This window comes from Vicugna pacos, chromosome 14 (genome assembly GCF_048564905.1).
Source record: "Vicugna pacos chromosome 14, VicPac4, whole genome shotgun sequence".
Lineage (NCBI taxonomy): Eukaryota > Metazoa > Chordata > Mammalia > Artiodactyla > Camelidae > Vicugna > Vicugna pacos.
The window spans coordinates 32,755,984-32,778,198 of record NC_133000.1 but is presented as its reverse complement, the minus strand read 5'-3'; the positions used below and the strand labels follow the sequence as shown (position 1 = coordinate 32,778,198).

The 22,215-nt window shown below is 48.0% G+C and overlaps 1 protein-coding gene and 2 long non-coding RNA genes across 3 annotated transcripts in view; all 3 read left to right on the top strand.

Moving 5' to 3' along the window:
- Nucleotides 1-5,844: 5,844 nt before the first annotated feature.
- On the top strand, nt 5,845-7,522 carry LOC140685513 (uncharacterized). The gene is made up of 3 exons (XR_012058762.1): nt 5,845-5,931; nt 6,266-6,425; nt 7,306-7,522. It is a non-coding gene; the product is annotated as an uncharacterized lncRNA (long non-coding RNA).
- A 2,824-nt stretch (nt 7,523-10,346) lies between these two features.
- Nucleotides 10,347-14,403, top strand: LOC140701235 (uncharacterized). Its single transcript, XR_012080198.1, has 4 exons — nt 10,347-10,384; nt 10,659-10,855; nt 12,625-12,733; nt 14,129-14,403. It is a non-coding gene; the product is annotated as an uncharacterized lncRNA (long non-coding RNA).
- A 7,525-nt stretch (nt 14,404-21,928) lies between these two features.
- LOC140701212 (uncharacterized) overlaps nt 21,929-22,215 on the top strand; it is a 40,826-nt gene continuing 40,539 nt past the window's right edge. The window contains exon 1 of the mRNA XM_072976658.1: nt 21,929-22,088. The gene's annotated coding sequence lies outside the window, so the exon portion shown is untranslated. The remainder of the gene's footprint in view (nt 22,089-22,215) is intronic.

Below are 22,215 nucleotides of genomic sequence, written 5' to 3'. Positions count from 1 at the left end.
GGATTCCAGGGAGACACCTTGCCCATAACTGGAGGACTGTGTCCTGAGTAGACCCCTGGGAGGCAATGTGGGGCTATGGGGTCCTCTTCTGAGAAGGGAGCAGGTGAGTTTTCCGGGGGTGGGGTCCTGCTTTGTCCAGACATGTCCTTGTGTAAGACTCATTTACAAACACCTCCAAGTCCACCTAGGGGTGGCCCCAGAGGTGGGGGTAGAGGAGGAGAGTGAAGGGTGCAGACTTAGGGCCCCCCAAGCCACCCAGGGAGCCAAGGGTCAGTGGGAACATCTTGGGAGTCTAGTGCAGGGGTGGAGGACGAGCACTAAGAACATGCCAAGTCATGCAATAAAGTGACCTGTGACCACGAGACACAGGTGCCGTACACCAAAAGAGGCAGATAGAAATTTAGACCCAGGATCTGAGAACCTTGAGAGGGGCTGGAGGGTCCCAGGAACCCTCAGGAACAGCTCTTCTAGGGGCACAGACATCCCAATACACACATTTCTCATGGAAGATTTTTGGGGTGCAGAGTGAGTTACCAGAATCCTGAACTTAGTATGGAATCCCACCCCCTTGTTCATCACGGTTCCTGGCAATAAATTGCTGTCATTTGTCCCTGGACATGCACAGGGGAGCTGACTGCTGTGGGGGTCACTGCAGGACTAGAATCTTCTGGTGTGTGCTCTGTGACCACAGAAACCCAGGGGGATTTCTCAACGGGAGAACCTGGAGACCATGCCTGCAAGGACCACCCTCATGGGATGGCCAAGGAGCTCGTGGTACCCAGGTCACCAAGTGACGAAGTTGTGAGGTTGCCTGGGGTATCCTGGGGGCATGTAGATTTCTGAGGTCAGCACGTGGGCCCAGCACTGCTGGATGGTCTGCATAAAGAGGGGCCTGCCCTCCTGATGATGGCTCTTAACACCTGCAGGGAAACTGCTCTCAGGGCTCCTGGAGGTCCATATTGAGAGTGTCCTGCCAGCCTTGTGGGGTCACCTTCCCCTGATGCAGAAGCAGACCTCTCTCCCTTGAGGCCCAGGGGACACCTGGCTCAGGTCCCACCTGTGTGCCCTGGACACGCAGAGCCCCAGAGCTCTGGCACAGTCTGGGGTGTGGTCGTGTCCAGGCAAGAAAGGCCCTGGGAAGGGGCTCATTCAAGGGCAGAGGCCACTCTGCAGGGATGCTGGACCTGGCAGCAATGCACTGCTTCAGTACTCCCTTGGGTTGGGTTTCCAAGCTGTGGGATGGAAGGGCCTCTCCTTCCTGCGGTGCAGTCGGGGGAACTAGATCCATCGTCAAGGTCAGCCCTGAAAATGGAGGCTACGCTACCTCCATTCCTGGAAAGAAAATCAGTCCCCTCCAGTCCAGGTGATTCAGAAAGTCATTCAGCAATGTTCGGGGCCCCCACTTTAGGCTTTGAATTAGAGCTGAGCAGCTTAGGAGGCCAGATCCCTGTCCGTGGCTCCAGGAGCAGGCTTTCTGCTGGGGGACAGGATCCTCCCAAACACCTGTGTCTTTGTGGGACACTCCCCTCTGACAAGCTGGGAGGCAGGGTGCAGTTGTGGGAAATCGTGTTTACATGAGCAGAGGGTCACCATGTGGTGGTGGCACAGGAGACTGTGAGAATGAGTCCCACAGCCTTTCTGGAATCAAAAAACTGGCAAATGTGAAAAAGTGCATAATTTGTTTTATTGAACAGGCTGCTTATGTACGTTTGGAGGACCAGGTTCAAGGACTCAGCATCCCTCCAGGACAATAGCCTCAAGAGAAGAACAGACAGAGCAGGAGGAGATCTGGGGTTTCTCCCAGGAATGAGGTGGAACAGGGATTTATGCAGATTTGCAAGGAGTCCCCGACCACTGAGCATGGGGTTACAGCCCCACGAGACCCCTGTCATGTTTGGCTTGGGCTCTGGCTCTGGCCTGCTCATGTATTCTTCCAGCAGAGGTCCAGAAACTCAGAGGGTGGACTTAGAGGGGCTGCGTTTGGAACCTAGTGAGGAGGTGGAGGGTCCTTTATATTGAGTCCCTTCATCCTAATCACCGTAGCTGAAGCCCAACACTCCCCAGGCCCCCATGGTTGCCGTGGAGGGAGAACAAGCCTGGCAGGCGACCTAGGGGTCCCACTACTGTGTCCTTCCCTTGTCTTCGTTCCCTTTCACTGCGGAAGGTGTGATTGTCTCGTGTCATGGTGGCCTCCACAATGTCCCTCCCAGTAATCTCTCTTCTCCATCAGGTGGGGTTCCCAACCCCGCTCAGCCTTCTCTGCATGGATGCTGAAGGACCAGGCCCACCTGAAGTTCTGAGCTTGAGCAGTAAGGTGGAAACAAAGAAACCAATGGAAACAAAGAAGCAAGTGATTGTGGCAAAGCTCCCCACCACAGAGAAGCTGCCCTGAGTGGAAGGGAGAGTGTGGGCATGCCCATTTGTTTCCTGTCTCCCAGGGCTCTTAGCTTTCTTATTGCCTACCTGCATGGTTACAACAAAATGATCTGCAAAACTGAAAATATTTACTCTCTCGCTTTTACAGAAAAGGCTGGCCAGCCTCTGTTCCGGTACCAGGCAAGAGATTGGAGTTCCTTTCCAGTTTGGAAACATCTTGGCAGGCCCAGGTTTGCAAAGTTCTTTAAGAGTAGTTACGGAGTTTTGCTTTTAAACATTTTTACGGCTGTATATACTTGTGAGATGTGGTTGTGATGTATAATTCTGAGCCGGGATTTTCTCAAACTGTTTCTCACTTCTTATACCAGACATTCCTAAATTCCAAGTGGAACTGCATATTAAGGAAGCCATGGAATTTAGCAAAAGGATACAGATTTCATTTCCTTTTAAGCATCGATGAACCTCCATCATGGCAGTATTTGTTATGTGTTATTGATAGGGGAACTAAGTAGTAAACAGATTAATAGAAAATAGGGGATTCTAGGTACACAGGTTCATCTTTTCAACGTTGTTTGTAATATTTGCAGTTTAAGATGACCATTCCTGAGAAACAGGCAGCCTCTTAGAATGAAATAGCATTTCCTCTGAAATATAATTAATTTTTATTTTGTAGACAGCAGGAAGGGTAATAACACATCACACATTTGGGGACGTCAAAGAGAAAATGTAACTTTCTGGGAGCTCACTCCCCCGCCTCCCCCTGCCCTTTTTACTGTCCCATTCTCCCTGGAAGGCTCTTTCTTATCTTCTGCTCATGGCTCCAGTAACTCTTTCTTCCTCCTTGTTCCTCAGCTGGTAACGTTAGTTTTATACTTTGAACAAGCAAACAAGCCAACAGAAGAGAAATTTCACAAGCAACTCCCAGCACATCCGCTCGCCTTCTGATGTCTGTGACCTCACTCTCGGTGCCCCACTGCTTATTAAAATTGGCATCGAAAGGCAGTTCCTCCAAAAGTCCCCGAGGCCCCATCCCTCCCATCTTCTCTGGGTTGTCACTCCCAAAACCATCCTCTCTTTCACTGCCTCATCTATTTTGTTCTCCTGCTAGTTGGCACCATCAGTATATAAACGTCCATCCTCTTAAACAAACAGCACTCCTTGACCCTAATTCACCCCCACCAATTGCCACCCTGTGTCTTTGCAGCAAATCTTTAAGGAGTTGTTTAAACTCACTGTCTGCATCTTCTCTTGAGCCATCCCCTTTTACACCCACTCTGGCTTTTCGCCTGATCCCTCGCTCTATGGAAACTGCCCTGTCAAGGCCATCAGTGACCCCATGTTGCTAAATATAGTGGTCAATTTTGACTCCTCATCATGCTTGGCCCCTCGGCAGCATTTGACCCAGCTCTTCCATCCCTCCTACCCCGTGTTCCTGCTTCATTCAACCTCCAGCCCATCGCTCTGTCTGTTTCTGCTTTTGGCCTGCTGGCTGGTCCTTTGCCAATGTCTCCTGTTTTTTCCAAACATATACTGTGGGTGTTCCCCAGGGTGGGTTCCTGGGCCTCTCCTCTCTCTCTCTGCTATTCCTTTGGTGGAAGCAACCCAGCCTTGGAAATTGGCATGCCATCAATTTCTCGATTTCTCCAAAATTCCCTGATTTCCCCTTTCCATCTGAGCCTTTATCCCTGAGACTCACATCACATTCTTTTCCTTTCATTCATCTTGCTTTCTCATTCATACATATGTTCTACTATGTAATTACTTTTCCAAATTTTGAATCAGTACATATATATCATGTAAAATGCTCAAATATGTATTATTTCCACTAAGATGCTAATTCTACCTTAGAACATTTCTGCACTTCTGTATTTATGTGAATAAAGCGAATAGTATTTCTACAAGCCTCATAGTTAAACACTGTGTTAGTTTGGGGCTATTATGTAACATGAAATAATGGTACATCAACATAGTCGTTTTTCATTTATTTTTATGTAACACCGAGATGAGGTTTTTGCCCTGAAGACTGGTTTTATTGAAATTTTACCTACGTTACGGACAGTCAGTTTATGTGAAAGCCCTCATTTCTCCCCTTTTTTGATATATGTTCCATTTGGCTATATATAACTTATACCTTGGCATGAAACAAAATTCCCAAATCATTCACATAATACAATTAATATGTTTAAATTATATTTTTTAAATGTTAAAAAGAAAAAGAAAACAGATTCCTCTACCTACTAGGCACTTCTGTGGCAATATGTAATACACCCCTTAACCATGACATTGAAGAACTGAGCTGATACCAGCCCCTTTCCACCTGCTCAGCCCCACCTTTTCCCATCCCCTTTCCCATCCGGAGAGGACATCCCTCCCATTGTCCAGGCCCAGATGTTGGAACCATGTCCTTTCTCTCTCTTTCTTTTACACTCACAGATAGCAAATCCAGCTTGTTAGAAAATTCTGGATATTTTGTCTTAATTAAATACCTGCTCTCTGCTCCCCGCCCTCCTAAGAGCCACCTTCAGCCCTTCCTGGATACCAATAGCCTCCTGTTTCCATCTTTGCTTTCCTACAATCTCTCATCCACACAGAGTCAGAGGGAGCCTGTAAAAACATAAATTGGGGGTGGTGGGTGTAGCTCAGTGGTAGGCCGCATGCTTAGCATGCTTGAGATCCTGGGTTCAATCCCCAGCACATTCATTAAAATAAATAAATTACCTCCCCCCAAAAAACACAAACACAAAAGCATAAGTTGGACTACATCACCCCTCCCCTCAAAACTCACTAAACGGTTCACCATGTCATTAGGAGCCAAAGTCGTCACAAAGGCCTCAGGACCCGGCGTGTTCTGCCTCTCTGCCCACACTCTCCCCCTCACTCTGGGGGCCTCTGGCTCCGGCTCTTCCTTCTTCCTCCGGATCTATTCTGCTTCAAGTTCATTACTCCGTGAGATCTGCCAGGATTGCCTTATTCCCTCCTGCCTGCCTCCCACCCCACCGCCATCACCCGAGTTTGCTCATATCACTCTTTTTTAAAAATTTTTCCAAACTCTTGCTACCCCAACATGCTGCCTGTTTCCTCTGCTAAAATTCTGAGCCCCCAGTGATGGGGAGTCATGTCTATTTTGTTGACTGATAAAGCCCGAGAGCCTTGGGAACGGTCTAGTTAGGAGATTCCCGTACATAGTAGGAGCTTATACACATTTGCTGAATGAATGTAGGTGCCCTGGTCCAATCCGATGGAGCACTTCTGTGACGTGCTCAAAGAATAACTCTCCTTTCCACCTGAGAGGGGGTGACAACTTCCTTGGTGATTAAAGGCAAGAATTTTTTGCTTTATGCTGTTAACCTTAGGCGGGGAGACTGGGGTATCTTCATATATATTTTTAAATTTGGTTCACTCTGCAGTTGGTCTTTGGTCTCTGTATAATTTTGAGAAACTCTTTATGAGTGATCATTCTTTGATCAGATTGAACAGGTTCCAGGGGGAAGGACCAAGCCTGTCCCATCAGCCATCCTATGTGTCATGTCCTGGGACCCAGTGGATGCTCAGCATGTAAGTGAACCGACAGGAGTGAGTGAAGAGATGGGAGCATCTCATTATTGTGGCGGCTCTCTGTCCAATGCCTTGAGATTTGGGGAAGGGTTTACGAGTGCAGAAGGGAGAGGTCAGGTCCTCTGTGCTTTTCCTGATTGCCCTGGCCTTACCCATTCCCCCAGCCCCCTCTGGGCAGCCAAGCCAAGGAGCTGGGCCACCAGGGGTTGTGCTGATCAATAATCCACCTTCACCCCAAGTCTGGGGGTAGGTACACATGGTTGTAGACACTGGAGTCAGGTCCTTGGAGGAATTCCTCACTGAACTATGTTTTGGACCTTTTATTTTTCTCTAGAACCTCCAGCTGAAGAAGATTGTCTTAGACACATGAAAGTTGAGGACACCTTCTGTCCCCTCGCAACCCAGGTGGGGCTGGGAGTCTGCTGTTTCTATAGCCGGTGGGCTCGAGTTGATTTGGGCATCCCTGTGCCTGAATTCCTGCAGTACACTCGGTGGTAAGGATGGGGGTGCCTGGCAGGGAGGGAAGCGGGTCGGGAGACTGTACAGCTGGGCTGATGTTAACCTGGGGTGAGCGGGAGCCTGCTGATGCATGGCATCTTGGGTCAGGGAACTCTCCACACTCAAGAGGGGTTCCCACTCCCGCAGGGGCCCTTTGATCAGGGTGCTGGGCTGTCAGGGGACCACAGGGGTCCCAGTGAGGATTAGGGGGCCTTCAGGCAATGGGAAGTGTGGGGTCCAGCGGCAATTGAATTAACTGTGCACCCAAACCCAGCCCCCACCTCTTTCAGCCTGTTTCCTAATCTGCAAAACTGGAATGTTTTTAAACATCTCACGGGGTCGTTGATGGGCTGGGACAGACTAGACAGTCAGGAGCTGGAATTCCTCTGTCCCCTGATTGTTTGCCTTCTTTCTGACTCTTTGCTCTCACAAGCTCAGTCTCTCTGTCTCTCGCTCTTTCACTTCTAACTTTCTCTCATGCTCTGGTTTCATTTGATTTCCAGCCACCGCCCCTCCCCTCCACCAATCCCCAGATGAGTGAACTTGATTTCTATGTGTCAGTTCCAAATTCCCAGGAAAGATGCTCTGTCACCCTCTGGATCTGTTGTCCGACCCATGAGTTGTGGCCAGAGGAGCGAGTCCCTCTGGGACCAGCAGATAGTCTCTGCCCAGCCCCCAGCCACCACTGTGGGAGCACATAGCTCTCCGTGGAGGAAGTACTGGCTGTGACCTTGTGTCACTAAGTGTGAATTTATGTCTTCTCTTGAACCACCTTCATCCTCCTAAACAAAGATGAAAATTAAACACTCCCGGGATTTGTGTCATGGAACACTCAGGGTGGGGGCTAATGGGGCTGGAATTTCTGCTGTATTTAAGGGGCTACAGTGAATCCCCAACGAGAGCCTGCAAAGGGAACAGCACCCAGCACTTAGGACGCTGAGTCTGCGTGATTTTGAGCCAGACTTCTGACCACAGCTCAGGGGTCTGGTCTGACCAGTTAGCCTTTGAAACCAACCAGCTTTGGATTCCTCAATCCCACCCTGAGGTTTTACCTGAACCATCAGCTTCTGTATCTCTGAAGACAGATGATGAGGACCCTTCACGTAAGCCGTTCGCACAGCCCTGTTCAGGCCTTTGTGCTGCACGGTCTGCCCGGCGAGCTGACCGAGGTTGGTATTTTACTGATATTAGAAGTAGTCTGGTTTACCGATGTACTGTTTCACTGAACAAGCAACAGAAGCCACTTCTCGCTGATAAAAGCAGAAAAGGGACATAATGAAAAGATACTGGGAGGGTGTGTGGAGTGGCCAGGACCGGAGCCAACCCAGGAGTTGTAGGAGGTGTTAGGGAGCCCCAGGCACCAGGCTGGGAGGGGTGCTACCGGGCCCCTGCCACCCCAGAAGGGACCCCCCTCCACCCGACCCTCCACCTCACTCACTGCAGGTTCATGTCCCGGCAGGGCCAGGTCACACTGAAGCCACCAGCACACACCTCAGTGGGGCAGCTGGCCCCGTCTGAGCTGCGGGTGTGCCTGGTGTGGGGAGAGGCCCAGTTAGAGGAAGGCGGTTCCTCTACTGTTCCGAGTTAAGGTGCAAGTCAGTGCCCATCACTCAGGAGAGCCAGGCTGGACGGACCTCATTGTGGTGACTAGGCTGTCTGAGTTCACTTATTACTTTCTATGTTTGAAGGCCCTGGAGGGAGAAAAAGTGAAGGTTCTAGTACTTATTTTGTGTTTCCCACGTACCAGGTGTGGTAAGCAAGCCACTTCAGACAAGGCCCAGAGCAACCACGTAAATAGGCCACGGAGCAAGTCGTGCAGTCAGGCCTCTGTGGTCCCGAAACCCGTGTCCCCATCGGCTCCATAGTTACCAGTGGAAACTAAGTGGATTTATGGGACTGTGTGCTCCTGTGGGGGCTGGGATATGTGTGTTTAAGTCCACATCTTCAGAAACTCGGCTAGAACCACAGCCACTGATTGCACAGTGGCAGAGGAAGGGAGGATTCCAGCCTCTGGTCCAGCTCGTGTGCAGCTCAGAAGTTCTTCCTCCTGTCCTGAAAATAACACCAGATCTGAGGGAGCTGCAAACCCACTGCTCTTCTTAGATCCCAGAAAACTGAGGGGGAAAGCTGCTCCCAACCCAGAGAGATTGCAAAGGGAACAGCGGGCAGGCTTGGAGAGTCACAGCTCCCAAGGCAGAACCTGCTTTTATAAGAATCCCGGGGGCAGGTAGATTTAACAGGTCCCTGAGGCCAGCAGGAGGCTCAGTGTGGGGAAATCAGAGTGTGACAACTCCAGGGGGCCAGTCAGAGGGGCCCCATGCTCTTTTTCATGTATTTTACATCCAGGACCGTGTCCTGTTCTCAGAATGAAGGTCAGAGGATAACTCCTCATTCTTCCTGCTTGGAAAGGAGAAAATAACTGTATTGAAATACACCCAGAACATTCCGTTTCATTGGGGGAAGTTGTTTTTTGTTTGTTTGTTTTTTTAATGAGAAATAATTTTACCAGAGCCTAACCAACCTGGGAGAAGGGAAATCCCTTCTGTGTCACCCAAATTGGGGTGGGGGAAAGAGACACACTTGTGGAGGTCACAGCTCAGGGCACAGGCTCAATGAGAACTAATCACAGGACTGCAGATGCCCTGCTCTGTCCCGCTCCCCCAACACCTTACCTCCATGTCAGTAGGGCCCGTGTGTAATAACAGGAGTAAAACTAAAAGAAGTAAATGTCTCAGGAGTGTCTAGGGAAAACCCAAAGACAGCGGGGAGATGAAAACAAGGACACACAGGCTGTTTTAGCCTCTCACACCAATAGCTGTAGCAAACTACACACAGCCCAGCCCCAGTAGATAAACAGACAACCTCACAGAAGAAATTATTTATTTTGGTTCTCTTACTCAGTGCATTCCATGGTGCATCCTCGCCTAGAATTGAGTGGAAGCAAGTCCATCTCTGAAGGGACATAACTGAAGAGGGATGGCTTCCCAGACTCTGAGGGGCAGAGAGAGCACCAGCCTGGGTTAGAGAAACGTGAGGGGTGGGGTAAGGTGTGGGCTGCCTTCTTCCCCAAATAATGAACCTTCCTGAGGCCAGCACAGTAGGAGGGAGGGCCATGGGGTGGAAGCAGCCAGACTTCATCCTGAGAACTGATGGGATGCCTCAAAGGGACAATTCAGGTGCCCAAACTGGGCCCTGAGTGTGGGAGCCTGTCGGTCTGACTCAGAGCCCAGGACTGAGGTGGGCGCACAGCAGGCCGGTCTTACTTGGCTGGATCCATTTCACTTCTCCGAAGCCCTGTGTAAAACATGAAGCGTGGACGGCCTGGTGAGCACAGCTCTGCCCTCAAGACCGGTTTCAACTCCTCTCTTCCCAGAGAACAGCATCTCTGAACCCATCCTGGGTGACCTCACAGAGATCACCCTAGTGGCCCAGGCTAGTGACCGGGAACATGTACCTTCCTGCAGGCAACCCCTGATGTCCACTGATGCATCATGTACTGGCAAAGAGTGAGTCCCTGTGCATTGGTCTAACAGCAGAGACTCTGCCAAAGGCCCAAGAGGTGGTGTGTGGGACATGCAGGGGTGCAGGATTGTAAGCAGTGCAAAAGTGTAACTGGTGACAGGGGTGCAGGGGCTGTGGAGGGCGCAGGCATTTCAGGGGATGTGGGGGTGGAGGGATGCAGAATTGCAGAGTGTAGCAGGGGTTCAGAGGTGCAGGGAGTGTAGGGATGCAGGGAGGTGCTCAGGGACGTGGCCAGGATTAGAAGGCAAGTGCACATCCTTGCAGTCAGCCTGACCCCGGGAGGCTATTGCAATGCTTTGGGGCGGCGGCGGCGGCGGAGGCGGCGGTGGCGGTTGGGAGGCTGCCCGGGCAAGCCGGTCGGTTTCTTCTCTTCCCTCCAGCCTGGCCTGGGGTGGGCTTGGCCGGCGGAGATTCGCCAGATGTTGGACTCCAGGTAAGCTTGCTCCTGGGAGGTGGGGCGGTTAGGTCAGCGGGCGGCGGCAGCGGTAGAGGGGCGGAGCGGGGCTACCCCTGGCGAACGGGTGGAATAGCTGCCATTTCCCGGCTGCTGGGCCTGGGAGCGGCCTCTGCTTCCCCAGGTAGCCGGACACTCCTGTCCCACTCAGCTTGCTGAGTGCGGAGTGGGGGCGGGGCCGTTAAGGTGCGGGGCCCACGGGGGGAGGGGGGCTGCCGCGGGGGAGCCAGTCAATTCGCTCCGCTCTCCCCAGCGGCGGAGCGAGGGGCGGCTTCTGCTGCCCTAGAGGCGGGACGCGGTTCTCCAGATGAGCTTGCTCCTGGGAGGCGGCGGCGGAGGCGGCAGGGGCAGGGGATGTGTTCCAGGGAGCTGCTCCATTTCTTCTCTCCCCCGCGGCCTGGCTTGGGGGCGACCTCTGCCGCCGGAGATTTGCCTGAGGTCCGACTCCAGGTGAGCTTGCTCCTGGGAGATGGGTGCGGTGCGGTCAGGGGGCTGGTAAGGTGGTGGCTGCGGGCATAGGGAGGCTGCCCCGGAGGAGCTTGTGGATTAGCTCCATGTCTGCACTGCGTGGCCTGAAGGCGGCCTCTGCTGCTCCAGGTCCCGGGACACCCCTGTCCCACTTTGCCTGCTGGGGGCGGGAGGCAGGGTAGTCAGGGTGCAGGGGTGGCGGTGGTCGGCGGCCTGCAGCGGGGGAGCGGCCCATTTGCTCCCATCTTCCCCGCGTCTTGTCCTGGGGGTGGTCGCTGTTGCCCTGTGTTACGAGAAGCGTGTATCCTAGTCGGCCTGACCCCGGGAGTTGGACTTGGTACTTTGGGGGTGGTGGCAGCAGCGGCAGGTTTTCCCATGGAGCTTATCCATTTGCTCCCACTTCCCCCCATGGTTTGCCCTGGGGGCGGTCTCTGTTGTCCCAAGTTCGCCGGACGTCCATCTCCAGGTCAGCCTGCTCCCTAGAGGAGGCCACTGTGAGGTCATGGGCAAGAGTGGTGGCTGCTGCGGGGGTAGGGGCTGCCTTGGGGAGCTGGTGGATTGGCTCCCGTCTCCCCGATGGCCTAGTGTGGGAGTGGCCACTCCTGCCCCAGATCACCAGACGCACCTGTCCCACTCAGCCTGCTGGGGGAGGGGCGCCCTGGGCGGTGCCTTTAAGGTGCCGGGGTGGCGATGGCGGAGGTAGAAGACCTGCAGCGCGGAGCCTGTCAATTTGCTCTCCTCTTCCCCACGACCAATCCTGGGGGCGTCCTCTGCTGCCCAAGAAGCCGGATGCCCGTCTCCAGGTCAGCTTGCTCCTGGGAGACGGGCCCGATGCGGTCGAGGGGCAGAGGCAGTTGCGACGGCCGGCTGCCCCGCCTAATGGGGCCACTTCTTCTCCTCTCCCCTGACCTGGCCTGGGGACGTCCTCTCCGGCGCAAGATTCGCCTGACACCCCACACCCGGTCTGATTGCTCCTGGGAGGTGGGCGCAGTGAGATCAGGAGGTGGAGAGGACAGGGGGCTGCCCCTGGAGAGCTGGAGGATAAGCACCAATCTCTCTGGAGGCCTGACGTGGGGGCGGCCTCTGCTGCCCCTCGTTCCCAGGTCACACTTCTTCGGGTCATATTTCCCCGGGGTTGCAGTAGGGTGCGGGGGCCGCGGGGTGTTGGCGGGGGTATGGAGCCTGCCGCTTGGGAGCAGGGGGTTTAGCTCCCATCTTTTCCACAGCTTGGCCTGAGGGCAGCCTCTCTTGCTCCAGGTCGCAAAGCAGTTTCCCTGACAGCTTAGCCACCAGAGGTGGGCAGGATGGGCTGAGAGCGCTGAGGCAGCCGCCAAGGCAGCGACGGAGGGGGCTGTCCCTGGCCAGCTGATCAATTTGTTCCCATCTCAACATTTGCTGCCCCAGTTTCGCAGAACGCCCTTGTCCAGTTTATTCTTCTCCAGGGAGGTGGGCGCAGTGCATGCAGCCCGAGGTCTGGGCTCTCCCTTGGGAGGGGCAGAAATCTCTTGTTCTCCTTTGTCTTTATTCTTCAGCAAAGTGGTTACTGGACGCAATTCTTAATTCTGAGAAAGTGTATCCTGTGTTACGGAAGAGCTGCTGGACAGTGAGTTTTCTGGGTGGATTTTCATATCAGCTGATGTCCCAGGCAGGCAGGAAAGCTATTACTCAGAGCTTCTTAGTCTGGGGTTGGTGATGGCCCCGCCATCCTCACCATGCTTTTTAAAAATATGTTACTCCCCTCTTTTTCCTAGGTGACATTTTAGGTTATTGGGTCTCAGATTGCTGGCACACTCATCCCTGTTCTCAAATATTTTTAAACTTGGGTGAAGTGATAAGTAGGGGAAGATGATTTACTGAAAGGTAAGACTACTTAAATTCGCATTAAAGCTACATTCTGTCAATCTTTCTCAAATGATTTTTCTCTGATTCTAAATCCACGACCTAGTGAATGTTGTACTCCTGTGTAAATCATTGATCTTCACATCACATTTCTTGAGTGGTCAACGAGATTTGTTAATTAGATTATTCCTGAAAGGAAAAGTTCAGGCTTTTCAGAATTCCTTGTCTGATGTCACCCAGGCAGTCACAGTAGAAGACAGAGCTGATATAAAAATCCCTCAGCTGCCTGAACTGCAAAGCTTCTGGGATTACTGATCCCTGAAATGCAGGTGACTCTTGATGATAATCTGGGGGATGGTTTATATGATCAGATTCTTCCAGTCCTATAAATGGGTTCCGTGGCCCCAGCCCTGGGAGAACTGGTCATAGGGGCCATATCGTGAGGGGTGGGATGGGAAGACAATGTGTAAGAGCTGGAATCACTGAGATTCCACACTCGCTAAACACAGACTCCAGAGCCTAATTGTTGTCAGGTTCTGTTCTGGATTTGAGAGTGTGTTCATACATGATTCTTGCCCTTCTGGAGTCACTGCCTGGGTGGAAGTAACCTTTACATAGATCTGTGGAGGATGACATTTAAGTAGATGGGCTGTTATGGTTCTCAGTGTGCCCAGGCTTGCTCTTCCAGGCACTCGTGGGACTAACGAGAGTCATGTTATTCACTCATTCACTGATTTATTACCCTTGAATTGATCACTCGTCCCACAGTAAGTGAAAGTAGGTATCAGGAAGCTGAGTTTTGTCCCCTGTCCTATCACTGATTGTATCTGTCAGTCGGGCGCCCTGCGTATGCATTGTGAAATGGTGGTATTTCGTGCCCAATGGGGCAGCACTGTCAGTTCTGAGAATCAGGGGAGACACGTGGGTAGGACAGCACCCTGACACACATGGCACCCCCCACCCCGTGAGGCAGAATTGTCGATGCTCAGGTGACCCGATGTAGACCGCGGTGCTAAACCTGAGCATGTTTAGTGATCCTGGTGGCTATGAAAATACAGACTACCAGTCGCTACCTCTGGAGACTCTGAGGGTGTGCACCCCAGAATTCTGCATTTTAAGAAGCACTTTAACGAATCCTGATGAAGAGATCTGAGTGTCCCACGGAGAAACACTGGTGTGCGAGACACCAATATTGAGGATTCTCAGGGAACGATGTCTTTTCAGGTTGGTCCAAGGGCCCTCACTTTAGACTTTTGCCTTGGGTTTAATTGTATGTGTTCAGAAGTGATGTCTTTCACTTCCAGTGCATGTCAGTATGCTCTGTGCAGGGATTTGCTCTCAGTAGATGGCAAAAACTGATTCTTCAGGTCACCGAGCTAAAGTGTGAACGATATTTTATTTTGGTTTTCTTTATAGCAATGCAGAGTCTCCCGAGAAGAGATTCAGACTGAACAGCTTTGGAAGATGGCTGCTGCCCAAGGTGTTCTCTGGCAGTGCAATCACGAATCTAGGTCCCTCTTTCACTGCTACATCAATGGAGTGGACCACTTGGACAAGGCCAAAGCTGGTATCCCTACCATAGCCCTTTACAGTGATATTCTGCTCCAGGAAGCCATCAGAAGCAGCAGGTGGCCAGAGGAGGAGCCGAACAGACTCATGAAATGTGACATCCCCAACTTTATCAACACGGACCAGAACTCTTCCTTTGTGGAAAATGATTTCCTGATTTTGTAACTACCGATTGTTCTAGAAAATAAGCCAGTTGCCCAGAACTCACACAAAGACTTGAATTGAGAAACGTGCTTTGTCAGGTATCTTTCTGAAGATGTGAAGTCTGTCTTTGTATGGCAGGAAGTCCCCTTTCACAAAACTGAATGTGTTTGTGTCTGAGAGAGGGAAATGGAGACAGAAAGATGAAGAAGCAGAAGAGAGCCCCCTCAGAAGAGAGCTAGTTAAGGTGAGTTTTTGTGCCTTTAAAAAACATTTGGGGTTTTAGGGGGAACAAAGTATTTACGGTGTCTTATTCTCCTCGTTGGAAACCTTGGCCCCGTCGTCAGAGTCAGCGGCCTTGAACGGGGGTTTCACGCTGCATTTCATCTGGCGCTGCCACTTCCACGCTCTGCCTTTAGCACGTTGCTTTGCCTGTCAGGGCTGCCACCCTTTTAACTGTAAGGTGAGGAGTCTGGAGTGGATGATCCACCCCAACTCTGCTGTTTTGCAAATTTCTGATTTCGTATTCAGATGAGGCTGGGATACACCTAGAGCAGTATAAACCAGGCCCTACCTCCTGCCTATTGCTGGGGCATCCCTCAGGCCTGTGCCTTCTACTCAACCCTTTACTGAGCCCAGCTTTTGTCAGGAGCCCAAGTGCCTACTGGGATGGCAGGGGACTTGTCTTTCGTGGTCACGGTGGCCAAGAATTCTATTGGTTGTGCTGAAACAACTCTTCTGAGATCCTCCACCCACCCCTGCTCAAACCTAATGACAGCCCTACGGTTCCTTTCCTAGGAGGAGGATCAATCCATGGTGCATTTTATGACAATCCTGTCCCCAGGAATGCACGGAAGTTTATCAGCTGAGTGAGGGGAGGTGCCTCTGTGTCCCTGTATCTCTGTCTGCTCACAGTTCGCGGCCACCGGCTACTGAACAAGAAAAGTGCTATTCACCATGTTGTGTGTTTTCCAAATGTGTAGGTGATGGTCTTGTGGCTCGTGCGTGGGCTTTGATTTGGGATGGTGAAGGGCTTATAAATACCTCATCAACATGTATTCGAGGTGGCCTGTTGCCACACAGATTTGATTCATGAAGTCATCAAGCCTGCACACTGGTTTGGAAACAACTTGGTTTTGATCATTCACACTGCATGCATGACTCGCTGCTAATCTCTGGGTGTTTTTTTCATTTCAGATTTATTCACCCCGTGTCTTGCTTAAGCTGAAAAATACATTTGTTTCACCAGAATATCCTCTGATTCTTTGTTTACACACATCCAGTTTTTTTTAATTCCTTTAAAAATGATTCTGTGTTTATAATGCCTCCTAATTTCTATCATCTCTGTGTTGCCAGTGGCCTGAGACATGCACCAGATTTGATGCCGGAACTGTTCCACCAAAAGAAATCCCTTTGTCGTAATATCTTTTGAGGAAAATATTATTCTTTAAGGCTCTAACAGTAAATCGTAGAACAAAGCATGGAACATTTCTTGTAGTTAATACATGTTCATGCAAAAAAATGATATTTTCATTAAACAATGTTGATTTTAATAACTTTTACAAATGTGAACATTATTATTCATAATTTAAGTAACCAGATAAAACCACAGTTATTTATTATGAAGATTGAAAACTATTTACACAGTCTCTTAATTAGAAGTAGCTTTATTAGAAGACTGAAGGTTATTTAAAAGATGGAAAAATACCCATGATGACACCATCATTTTTATTAACTAAATATCAAGAACTGTGCAGGGTTAAGATTTAACCCTCTGCAAACTGCCAAGTTAGCATGAGGTAGTTTGTGGATGCTGCCAGAGGACAGGACACTCCCCCAGGATCAGAGACAAAGGACTTCCAGCCAGCACAGCAGGCAGCCTGTGGTTCAAGTTCATATTGGTTCCTGAGTTCCTTTCCTATTGCTGTTGTAACAAAGGACCACAGACTCAGTGGCTTAAAGCAATACACATTCATCTTCCCACTGTTCTAGGGTGCAGAAGTGCAAGGTCAATGTCAGTTGCTAAAACCAACGAGTGGCCAAGGCTAAGTTCCACACCGAGGCTCTTGGGAGGGATTCGTCTTCCTACCTTTCCCAGCTTGCAGAGGTGCTCACACTCCTTGGCCCAGGGCCCTGTGTCACTGTGACCTCTGCTGCCACTTTACATCTCTGTCTCTGACTATATAGATATAGAGGAAGAGTCTTCTACATCTGGTATGGACCCTTTTTCCTAAATGGACATTGTATCCCTATTTATGTGCAGATGAAAACCCCTTCCCTCCAGGGTGCGGTGGCATCAGCTCACAAGATGACCATTCTGGGCTTTAAGTGTCCTCTTTGTTTTGTCATCAGGGAACTTCTCTCTCCATAGTTAGCTCTGTGTTACATTGTTGTTATATTTTACCCGGAATTACTGAAAGTTTTACTTAAAAGAGATCCTAATTAGCTCTGTTTACCTGTTTCCAGAGCTGAAAGCTTCAGTTCTAGAGTATCTGTTTGATTTTTCTTAAAAATACATTCCAGTATATTTCTCTGGTGAAAGTCTCTACCCTGTTATCTATTCTCCCATCATTTCCTTATTTTCTTGAATATATTAAAAGTATTTTATAGCCTCTATTGGTAGCTCTGATGCCTACATCACCTGGGGGTTTGCATCCTTTGTCTAATGCTCCTTATTCTCATGTTATCTGTCATATAGTCTGGACATGTTGCATGTAATAACATGGCAGACATTGCAAATGAAAAATCCATGTTATCTTCCGTGAGAGCTTTTCTACCTTCCCGTTAGGCAGACAGTGTGAGGGACTGATCATGTCACTCCAATCAGGCGCTGAGGTGGATCAGGACTAAAGTGCCTTTTTTTTTAAAACAGCTTTGAGGTATACTTGGCAAAATAATTTTCACACGTTTAAAGTGTACAGCTTAATACGTTTTGACATAAGAATATCCCCAAGAAACCATGACCACACTCAAGACAGTGAACATACCCATCACCCACAAAGCTTCTCTCCTGCCTTTTGTTGTCCCTCCCTCCCTCCCCGTCTCTTCCCCTGGGAACCATTGATCTGCTTTCTATCACAACATATTGGTTTGCATTTTCAAGATCCTTATATGAATGGATTCATGCATTATCTACTCTATGTTGTCTGACTTCTTTCATTCAGTGTAATTATTTTGAGAATCATCTGTGTTGCTGTATTAATAGCTTATTTGTCTTATAGTAGAGTATTGTTTAGTGCTGATTTTTTACTGAAGAGTTTATTGTGAGCAGTGTTTGTATAGACCATCATTTCTTTCTGCATTTACTTCTTGATGGATGCATGGGTTATTTACAACTTGAGCTGTTATAAATAAAATAGCAGTGAATATTTGGTTACAAGTCTTTGTATGGACATATGAGTTTCCTTTCTAAAGCACCAGATGAGGAATGTCTGGGTTATATGATACATAGGTGTTTACCTTTTTAAAAGAATCTGTTAAAGACTTTTCTAAAATGGTTGTACTATTGTAAATTCCTCGTGGTGTGTATGAGTTCTGGTTGCTCTACTTCCTTGCCAGCACCTTGTAAGGTCAGTCTTTCTAATCGTATTCTTTCTAGTATGTATGTGAACTAGTATCTTACTGTGGCTTTTAAAAGTATTTCTCTAATGACTAATGACATCTTTAATCAGCATCTTTTCATATGCTTATTATCCATCTGGATATCTTTACTGAAGTGTGTTTTCTGGCCTCATTCATTCATTCAGGTGTTTGAATTATTATTGAATTTTGAGACCTCTTTATTCTGGATCAGATAGAAAGAGAGACCTTTATCAGATTTATGATCTGCAAATAGCTTCTGTCTATGGCTTGTCTTTTCATTTGCTTAGCAGTGTTTAGAAGAGCTTTGAAGAGTCTTCATGTTGACAAAGTTCACTCTATCAGTTTCTTTTTAAAATAGATGATACTTTTGGTGTCATAGCAAAGAAATATTTGCCAAACCCAAGGCCATAAAGCTTAAGCCTATGCTTGTTCTCCTAGCTGTTTTATAGTTTTAGATTTCCTATTAAGATCTATGATCCATTTTGAGGTAAATTTTGTATATTTTGTGAGGTGTGGATCAAAGTTCATTTTTTTTTTGTGTATCACTATCTAATTGTTCCAGCACTACATGTTGAAAAGACCCTTTCTCCACAGCATCCTTTTTGAGAATCAATTGTCTGTATAAGTGTTGGTTTAGTTTTGAACATTCTATTGTGTTCCATTATTCTATTTTCCTGTTTTACACCAACACCATAATTTCTGATTACTGTAGCTTTATAAAATAAAGTCTGAAAATCAGATAGTGCAAGTCTTCCAACTTTGTTTTTCTTGTTCAAAGTTGTTTTGGATATTTGGATCCTTTGAATTTTTATATGAATTTTAGAATAAGCTTTTAAATTCCTTACATCCTGTTCCGCCAAAATTCCACCCATGTCTTTGGCCGTCTCCAAAGCCACATTTTCTGAAGAAGTCTCTCTACATCCCAGGTGAAAGGAATTTCACTTTTGTCTGTGCTCAAATCACATTTGATAATATTTGATTACATTTAATCATATTTGGCTGTATGTACTTGTCTGATCTTTCCAGCCATATAGTAAATCTCAAAGGATTAGGAATCTTGACTTGGTTCCCTCTGTGTGCTGAGAAACTAGTTCTATGCTTTGCAGGAGTGAGCCCTGCAGTAAGAGGTATCTGCAGCACACATCTAGCTCATTGCTTGAATATTGTCAAGGAATTCTGCAGATTTAGAATTGTTTATTGATTGTTGTCTCCAAGACGGCTCAGTCTTTTTTATTTCTATTGCTACTGCTGCAGTTTCAAAGAACAATGGGCTAATTATTTTCCAAATATCAAATCATACTCTAATTGTGTTGTCACGCAAGTTATGTGCTGCTGTGTCTTAACAACCTGCTTAGTGTTCACAGGCTCCTTCACTCATGGAACATTTGGGAGAATGTCATACCCTTAGAGATAGCAATGCTGACTTTGGCGACCTGAGCAGCAGTATCCGAACTCACTCCTGCTGTTTTTCCAGTGTCCCCTCTAGCCCTCCTCCAGCCCTCCATGGGGGGCCCTGCAGTTCTGCCCTAGGAAAGCCTGTTGCTTCTCAGGAAGACTTCCCTATGAAACATAATCATGTCCTTCTTGTGGGGACATTCAGTCCAGAGACCTGAAAGCAGGGGAAAATGTTTAGCCTGCTTTTGGTAGAACCTAAATTCTTCCATATTTGTTAGAAGCAATTTCAATGAGGAAACTGTTTTGGCATCTAACAAATCAGCATAAATGACTGATGAGGAAGATCAGCTTCCCCATCCCACTCAGTCATCATGTTGATGTGACACTCACATTGGCAAACATTTTCTCCTATGAGCAACGTAAAGTTCAAGACGTTATGAATGGCTTTTTGTTTTTATTTCTTAGTCTTTCCACATTCACTGTGTCTCGTGAGATTATATGAATCCTGCTTATTGTCAGCCCAGCACTAAACTTTTTAAAAGGATCACGTGTTTAAAAGGCTAGTGGGCAATTTTTTAGAAGACAGAAATCCTTGGATTTTGGTCCTAGAGTTGAATCTTGGTTAGTGGTGAATGAAAATTCCCGTTAAAATTTTAAATTCAGTGATATAAAGTCTTAAAAATAGTTAAATATTAGTCAATTTCATTAAACACTATAAGAGTTATTTACCTTTAAGCCTGTTTCTGGGGCAATTTTGCAATGATTCCCTCCCTTTATTGATTCCCTCTTTATCAGAATCCTTGAGAGGCCCCTGTCATCATTGTCACTATCGTCATCATCATCATGGAACTGATTCTTCTGGATGATTCTAGGAAAATAAAGAGATGGACGGGATTATGTGTAGGACAGTGTGTGCATATACAATAAGAACAGCTGTCAGACATTAGATGCAAGATACCCATTTCATTTAGAGAAGAATGTGGTCATGAAATCCTGATGTGGTGAATGAAGGAAGCGGTGGGAACAGGATAGTCAATGGAAAGGAGGAGGAAGTGAGTGAAGTTGAGAGCATAGGTCCTTGGTTAGTTGATCAGCACATTGGTGAGAATGAGAGGAGTGTGATGGCAGAATCATGTCCCTCCCCGGCCACAGGGTAGCCACCTGTGACATGTTACTGTACATGGCAAAAGGGATGACAGATATTTTAGGATAAAAATCTTAGAGGATTTCTGTCTCCTAAATTGTCTATTAGTTAGCCTTTTAAACCCATGATACATTATTAAAGATTAGTGCAGGGGCACAAATAAAAAGGATTCATATAATCTCACCAGACATACTGAATGTAGAAAGGATAAGGAAGAAAAACAAAAAGGCACTTATAAGTGCCTTGAACCATAAATTGCTCATGAGAGAAAATGTTACACAAGGTGAATGTCACAGCCACATACATACTGACTGAGTGGGATGGGACAAGGGGATCCTGAGATGAGACAATAGGGTGAGTAGCCCGGACTGTCCAGGTGGGCCCAATGTAATCACAGGTGTCCTTAAAATGGAGGATATTTCCCAGCTGAGTTTAAAATCAGAGGGAGGTGTAGCGATGGAGCAATGTTCAGAAAGGCTGCTGACCATGAAAATGGAGGAAGTTGAGGGGCACAAGCTATGGAAGGTGGGTGACCTCTGTAAACTGGGGGAAAAAAAAAAGGAAACATTCTCTTCTAGACCCTCTAGAAGGAAGGAAACCTGCTGGTACCTTGAATTTAGCCCAATGAGAACTCTGTTGGTTCTCTGACCTACACAGCCATAAGCTGAAAATTCTGTGCTAGTTTAAGCTATTAAGCTTATGGGAATTTGTTACAGTGGTAATAGGAAAATAACATAGTGAGCGGTAGTGTAAGGGATTAAAGGTGTAGGATCGGGTGTGGAGAGAATTCTGACATTTACACCTAAAAAACAACCAGGTGAAGTGGGAAGGTGATTTAAGGAAGACCTACCTGGCAGGGCTGTCAAGCAGACTGGAGCGAGCGAAGCCTTGGAGTTAGAGGAATCAATTAAACCTCTACAAGGAAAATAAGAAATAAAATGTAACAGGGCTTCAGTGTTAGTAGATGTAGGAATGGAAATGGGTAGAGAGATATAAACATTATTTTGAAACTAGCTACAGGTTTGATGACTGCATGTTTGGGAGAATTAGCTGATGTGTGGACTGAATGCATCCCCTCAAAATCCATCTGTCGAAACCTCATCTCCCAGGGTGATGGTACAGGGAGGCGGGGCCTTTGGGAGGTGATTAGTAGGATAAAATGAGGTCATGAGAGTAGAGCCCTCATGAATGGTATTAGTGTTCTTATACAGGGCCCCAAAGTGCTTGCTTCTCTCTCCTCTCTGGGCCGTGAAGATAGTGGGAAGACAGCCATCTTCGAGCTGGCAATCCTCTCCCAGATACATTGACCTTGAAAGCCTCAGCCTCCAAACCGTAAGGAATATGCTGGTTGTTTAAGCCACCCTACCCACGGTAATTTGTTACAGAATCCCAGACTGACGAAGACAGTGGAGAATGCCACTGCGTTTGGCACTGATTGCCTGGAGAATGCTGAAACCCAGGGAAGTGGGCAGCACAGACGTTTACTCATTTAATCCTGCCAACACTGTAGGGGATAGAGTCAACATATTCCTCGCTATTTAAAAGGTAAGGAAAAAGAGGCACAAATAATAACAAAGACAACGACAACAACAACAACAACAACAACAACAACAATAGTTTGTCCAAGATTCACACAGAACTCCCTGGAGGTAGAGTGAGAATTAATACTTAT